This window comes from Rutidosis leptorrhynchoides, chromosome 2, assembly GCF_046630445.1.
Source record: "Rutidosis leptorrhynchoides isolate AG116_Rl617_1_P2 chromosome 2, CSIRO_AGI_Rlap_v1, whole genome shotgun sequence".
Taxonomy (NCBI): Eukaryota; Viridiplantae; Streptophyta; class Magnoliopsida; order Asterales; family Asteraceae; genus Rutidosis; species Rutidosis leptorrhynchoides.
Window position 1 is genome coordinate 712,333,539 of NC_092334.1, and position 7,595 is coordinate 712,341,133.

Below are 7,595 nucleotides of genomic sequence, written 5' to 3' on the forward strand. Positions count from 1 at the left end.
AAAAGAAGAAGAATAATAAGAAAGTGCAAGAAACAAAAACCATAAAAGTAAACCCGGTGAAGACAGTTCCACCAAAAGTTCCACCCAGGTTGGGTGATCCGGGTGAATTTATTGTTCCTTGTCTACTTAGTGATTATGTCATGTATGATGCACTAGCAGATTTAGGTGCGAGTATAAGTGTTATGCCTCTTTCACTATATAAGAGATTAGGAGTAGGTAAGTTAAGTCCAACGGAAATGAGTGTTAGACTCTTTGATCAAACCATTAAGCACCCAGTTAGAATTGCTGACAACCTACCCGTTCAAGTGGGTAATTTAACCTTTTTAGTCGAATTTATTGTCATTGACATAGAAGAGGACTCAAACATTCCTCTAATTTTAGGTCGACCATTCTTAGCGTCCACCAGGGCGTTATTTGATGTAAGAAAAGATAGAATGACACTTAGTAATGATGAAAAATCGATCACCTTTGTGAGTCGAAAGTCTAAATCTCCACCAACCAATACCGTTGAACCAACAAAAACGATTGGTAAGAACCACATTGTTTTACCAAATCTAACGGTAGTGCTTAACAATAATAAAATGCCTAAGTGTGGGGAAGATGAAGTAACACCTAATGATGACTTGATAATAAAGAACCCCATTGTTGATGACCCCGTTATTAATAGTTCAATGAAGAAACTTATTAAACGGATTCGCGATGCTAGAACCAAGGGGAACTTTAAGTTATGTAACCGGTTAGTATCCAATCTATCGCTTAAAGAAAAGGCGAAACTAGTTGAATTTGTGGATATTACACAGGAATCCGACCAATGGCTTAAAACAAAAGTCACAGATATGCAAGTTGATTATGGTCCAAGAGAACTTGACAATGAAGTTAACCACAATTTTGACACCACAGCTACCTAAGTGTGGGGAGATTCAAATGTTCAAAAAAGAAAACGTTGTCTAGAGTTAGTTGTTCTGTTCTCGTGTAGTTCCGAGAATGGAATCCGATTGGTCTTTTCCACTAGCAGACACAAAAGAACTAGTTTTCTCCCCCCAATCTAAATTTTTTTTGTTTTATAGGTTTTATATGAAATTTATATGCATTTTTAAATTTAAGTTTTATGTGAATTTAAAAATAAAATTTACTTTATTTCATTAAGTTTAAAAAATGATTTCTAAAATTCATCGTAAGTTGAAGACTAGGTCATGGAACCGAAATTGCTTTACCCGAGGGCGGGGCGAAAAATTTTGTTATCATTCTTTTTAATTTTATTGATCTAAAGTATACTAAAAAAATAAAAAAACCCAAAAATCTTTGCTTTTAAAACAATCACTTTAACGACAAATTTTAAATTTTGTCGAGGGACGAACTAGGTAAACATACCGAAACTACCTAAAGTAAAAGGAAACAAAATTTTTTAAAAAAAAATATTCATTTAAATTGTTTTAATAAATAAAGGTTTAAAAATTTTTTTTAATAATAATATATGTATATATATGTTTGTAGTTTATCTTATGTAAAACATGGTAAAACAGCGCACTTTCAAAGACTGGCATTAAGTTCAGCAAAAGCTACTAATTTTGACTACAAGACGCAAAATATCAAATGTGATATAAAATAATACGTTTGCAAACTCGATATTTTTAATCACTTTTCTACACTAATCACCCTCATGAATTTATAATTATAGTCTAATTTCATGCAAATGAGGGCATTGCATGATCTCAAGTGTGGGGAAGGGTTATAAATTCTCTCGGGTTTACACTTAATTTATTTGCCAAATTTTGTGAAAATTTAAAAATTTTTCAATAAAATGAATTCAAAATCATGTTTATACATATTTAGCGGGAGGTCGCGGGTTTGAGCCCGGGCATGGGCAGTTATTCTTTTTGGAGCTTTCTCTAGTGAGGTAGTTATTATTATTACTCTTATTATTATCATCATCATCATCATCATCATTATTATTATTATTATTATTATTATTATTATTATTATTATTATTATTATTATTATTATTATTATTATTATTATTATTATTATTATTATTATTATTATTATTTTTATTATTATAAGTATCATTATTATTAATATCGTTATTAACACTATTATTATTATTAGTATTATCATTATTATTAGTATCTTTATCATTAAGATTATTATTATTATTATTATTATTATTATTATTATTATTATTATTATTATTATTATTATTATTATTATTATTATTATTATTATTACTTTCATATTAACAATATTATTATAACAGATAAATATTTTTATATAAGAGTACATTTACAAATACTATGATATTACATATGATTATATATATTTATATAAATATTTACACATAACAAAATATTGATTTTTACTATAATATTAATCACATATATATATATATATATATATATATATATATATATATATATATATATATATATATATATATATATATATATATATATATATATATATATATATATATATATATATATATATATATTAATTATTTTAAAAATATATATATACAAATTAGATACATAAGGTATATAATTTAAGCCATAATATATAAATCGTTCGATTATGATTATATGTGTTAATATTAATATAAATGATATAGGTTCGTGAATCCAAGGCCAACCTTGCATTGTTCAATGTCGTCATATGTATTTTTACTACAAAATACAATAGGTGAGTTTCATTTGCTCCCTTTTTAAATGCTTTTGCAATATATATTTTTGGGACTGAGAATACATGCGCTTTTATAAATGTTTTACGAAATAGAAACAAGTAATCGAAACTACATTATATGGTTGAATGATCGAAGCCGAATATGCCCCTTTTTGTTTGGTAGCCTAAGAATTAGTAAAGCGATCTATTAATTGACGCGAATCCTAAAGATAGATCTATTAGGCCTAATGAACCCCATCCAAAGTACCGGATGCTTTAGTACTTCGAATTCATTTTTTATCATGTCCGATGGATTTCCCGGAATGATAGGGGATATTCTTATATGCATCTTGTTAATGTCGGTTACTAGGTGTTCAATCCATATGAATGATTTTTGTCTCCATGCATGGGACGTATATTTATGAGAAATGGAAATAAAAATCTTGTGGTCTATTAAAATGATGAAAATGAATGATTATGATAAACTAATGAACTCACCAACCTTTTGGTTGACACTTGAAAGAATGTTTATTCTCAGGTATGAGAGAAATCTTCCGCTGTGCATTTGCTCATATTAGAGATATTACTTGGAGTCATTCATGACATATTTCAAAAGACGTTGCATTCGAGTCATTGAGTTCATCAAGATTATTATTAAGTCAATTATAGTTGGATATATTATGAAATGGTATGCATGCCGTCAACTTTCGATGTAATGAAAGATTGTGTTTTCAAAAACGAATGCAATGTTTGTAAAATGTATAATATAAAGGTCAAGTACCTCGTGATGTAACCAAATGTAATGTATTCGTCCAGATGGATTAGGACAGGTCTTTATATGTGGTATCAGAGCGGTGATCTTAGCGAACCAGGTCTGCATTAGTGTGTCTAACTGATAAGTCATTAGGATGCATTAGTGAATCTGGACTTCGACCGTGTCTGCTTGCCAAAAGTTTTGGTTATCATTTAGTGTCGAAAATTATTTGCTTATCATCCTAAAAGTCTAGACACGTCTTAGTGCCTCTATTGCATAGACAGTGTATAGATAAATTCAACCTTAGCATATCTGTTATTGTTACCTTTGCCTGACAGCTTCCGTAGATTTCTCCGTAACTTATGGGATTTTAGTATTATATATGCATATGTAAATTATGTATTGCAGGGTACTAATCTACATCCTATAATCTATTTCTTATCGAATATCCTTCATCTGATCGTACGAGATGAATCCCTCAACCAGTTCGAATTCCTCGGATTCCGACAGCTATTCCGACATGGACGTTCACCTAAGCTCCGAAAGCAGCGTCACCAGAATGAATAAACCAATCATCCATCCCCAATTCATCTGATGGGTTCGTAGCCTCCTCAATCATTGGAGATAAGAAGAAGGTGATCCCTTCCATCCACCAACCGAATTCACCTCTTGGCGAAGAACCTAATTCAACCATAGAAGGTAGATTACCAGACTTAATAAAAAGGGGCATATTCGATTTCGATAATTCAACCATAGAATGTAGTTTCACGTACTTGTGTCTATTTTGTAAATCATTTATAAAACCTGCATGTATTCTCATCCAAAAAATTTAGATTTTAAAAGTGGGACTATAACTCACTTTCACAGATTTTTACTTCGTCGGGAAGTAAGACTTGGCCACTGGTTGATTCACGAACCTATAACAATATATACATATATATCAAAGTATGTTCAAAATATATTTACAACACTTTTAATATATTTTGATGTTTTAAGTTTATTAAGTCAGCTGTCCTCGTTAGTAACCTACAACTAGTTGTCCACAGTTAGATGTACAGAAATAAATCGATAAATATTATCTTGAATCAATCAACGACCCAGTGTATACATATCTCAGTATTGATCACAACTCAAACTATATATATTTTGGAATCAACCTCAACCCTGTATAGCTAACTCCAACATTCACATATAGAGTATCTATGGTTGTTCCGAAATATATATAGATGTGTCGATATGATAGGTCGAAACATTGTATACGTGTCTATGGTTTCTCAAGATTAAATAATATACAATACAAGTTGATTAAGTTATGGTTGGAATAGATTTGTTACCAATTTTCACGTAGCTAAAATGAGAAAAATTATCCAATCTTGTTTTACCCATAACTTCTTCATTTTAAATCCGTTTTGAGTGAATCAAATTGCTATGGTTTCATATTGAACTCTATTTTATGAATCTAAACAGAAAAAGTATAGGTTTATAGTCGGAAAAATAAGTTACAAGTCGTTTTTATAAAGGTAGTCATTTCAGTCGAAAGAACGACGTCTAGATGATCATTTTAGAAAACATACTTCCACTTTGAGTTTAACCATAATTTTTGGATATAGTTTCATGTTCATAATAAAAATCATTTTCTCAGAATAACAACTTTTAAATCAAAGTTTATCATAGTTTTTAATTAACTAACCCAAAACTGCCCGCGGTGTTACTACGACGGCGTAAATCCGGTTTTACGGTGTTTTTCGTGTTTCCAGGTTTTAAATCATTAAGTTAGCATATCATATAGATATAGAACATGTGTTTAGTTGATTTTAAAAGTCAAGTTAGAAGGATTAACTTTTGTTTGCGAACAAGTTTAGAATTAACTAAACTATGTTCTAGTGATTACAAGTTTAAACCTTCGAATAAGATAGCTTTATATGTATGAATCGAATGATGTTATGAATATCATTACTACCTTAAGTTCCTTGGATAAACCTACTGGAAAAGAGAAAAATGGATCTAGCTTCAACGGATCCTTGGATGGCTCGAAGTTCTTGAAGCAGAATCATGAGACGAAAACAAGTTCAAGTAAGATCATCACTTGAAATAAGATTGTTATAGTTATAGAAATTGAACCAAAGTTTGAATATGATTATTACCTTGTATTAGAATGATAACCTAATATAAGAAACAAAGATTTCTTGAGGTTGGATGATCACCTTACAAGATTGGAAGTGAGCTAGCAAACTTGAAAGTATTCTTGATTTTATGTAACTAGAACTTGTAGAATTTATGAAGAACACTTAGAACTTGAAGATAGAACTTGAGAGAGATCAATTAGATGAAGAAAATTGAAGAATAAAAGTGTTTGTAGGTGTTTTTGGTCGTTGGTGTATGGATTAGATATAAAGGATATGTAATTTTGTTTTCATGTAAATAAGTCATGAATGATTACTCATATTTTTGTAATTTTATGAGATATTTCATGCTAGTTGCCAAATGATGGTTCCCACATGTGTTAGGTGACTCACATGGGCTGCTAAGAGCTGATCATTGGAGTGTATATACCAATAGTACATACATCTAAAAGCTGTGTATTGTACGAGTATGAATACGGGTGCATACGAGTAGAATTGTTGATGAAACTGAACGAGGATGTAATTGTAAGATCTTTTGTTAAGTAGAAGTATTTTGATAAGTGTATTGAAGTCTTTCAAAAGTGTATAAATACATATTAAAACACTACATGTATATACATTTTAACTGAGTCGTTAAGTCATCGTTAGTCGTTACATGTAAGTGCTGTTTTGAAACCTTTAGGTTAACGATCTTGTTAAATGTTGTTAACCCAATGTTTATAATATCAAATGAGATTTTAAATTATTATATTATCATGATATTATCATGTATGAATATCTCTTAATATGATATATATATACATTAAATGTCTTTACAACGATAATCGTTACATATATGTCTCGTTTAAAAATCATTAAGTTAGTAGTCTTGTTTTTACATATGTAGTTCATTGTTAATATACTTAATGATATGTTTACTTATCATAGTATCATGTTAACTATATATATATCCATATATATGTCATCATATAGTTTTTACAAGTTTTAACGTTCGTGAATCACCGGTCAACTTGGGTGGTCAATTTTCTATATGAAACATATTTCAATTAATCAAGTCTTAACAAGTTTGATTGCTTAACATGTTGGAAACATTTAATCATGTAAATATCAATCTCAATTAATATATATAAACATGGAAAAGTTGGGTCACTACAGTAGGCAGTACTCATGTCTAGACGAGTTCCCAATGCTTGCTGTAATGTCTGCCAGAATCTTGAAATAAATCTGCCATCCCTATCAGAGATAATAGAGATTGGTATTCCATGTCTGGAGACGACTTCCTTCAAATACAGTCGTGCTAACTTCTCCATCTTGTCATCTTCTCTTATTGGCAGGAAGTGTGCTGACTTGGTGAGACGATCAACTATTACCCAAATAGTATCATAACCACTTGCAGTCCTTAGAAATTTAGTAATGAAATCCATGGTAATGTTTTCCCATTTCCATTCTGGGATTTCAGGTTGTTGTAGTAGACCTGATGGTTTCTGATGTTCAGCTTTGACCTTAGAACACGTCAAACATTCTCCTACATATTTAGCAATATCGGCTTTCATACCTGGCCACCAAAAATGTTTCTTAAGATCCTTGTACATCTTCCCCGTTCCAGGATGTATTGAGTATCTGGTTTTATGAGCTTCTCTAAGTACCATTTCTCTCATATCTCCAAATTTTGGTACCCAAATTCTTTCAGCCCTATATACCGGGTTCCGTCTTCCTGAATATTAAGATGCTTCTCCGATCCTTTGGGTATTTCATCCTTTAAATTTCCCTCTTTTAAAACTCCTTGTTGCGCCTCCTTTATTTGAGTAGTAAGGTTAGTGTGAATCATTATATTCATAGATTTTACTCGAAGGTTCTCTGTCCTTTCTGCTCAAGGCGTCGGCTACCACATTTGCCTTCCCCGGGTGGTAACGAATCTCAAAGTCGCAATCATTCAACAATTCAATCCACCTACGCTGCCTCATATTCAGTTGTTTCTGATTAAATATGTGTTGAAGACTTTTGTGGTCGGTATATATAATACTTTTGACCCCATATAAGTAGTGCCTCCAAGTCTTTAATGC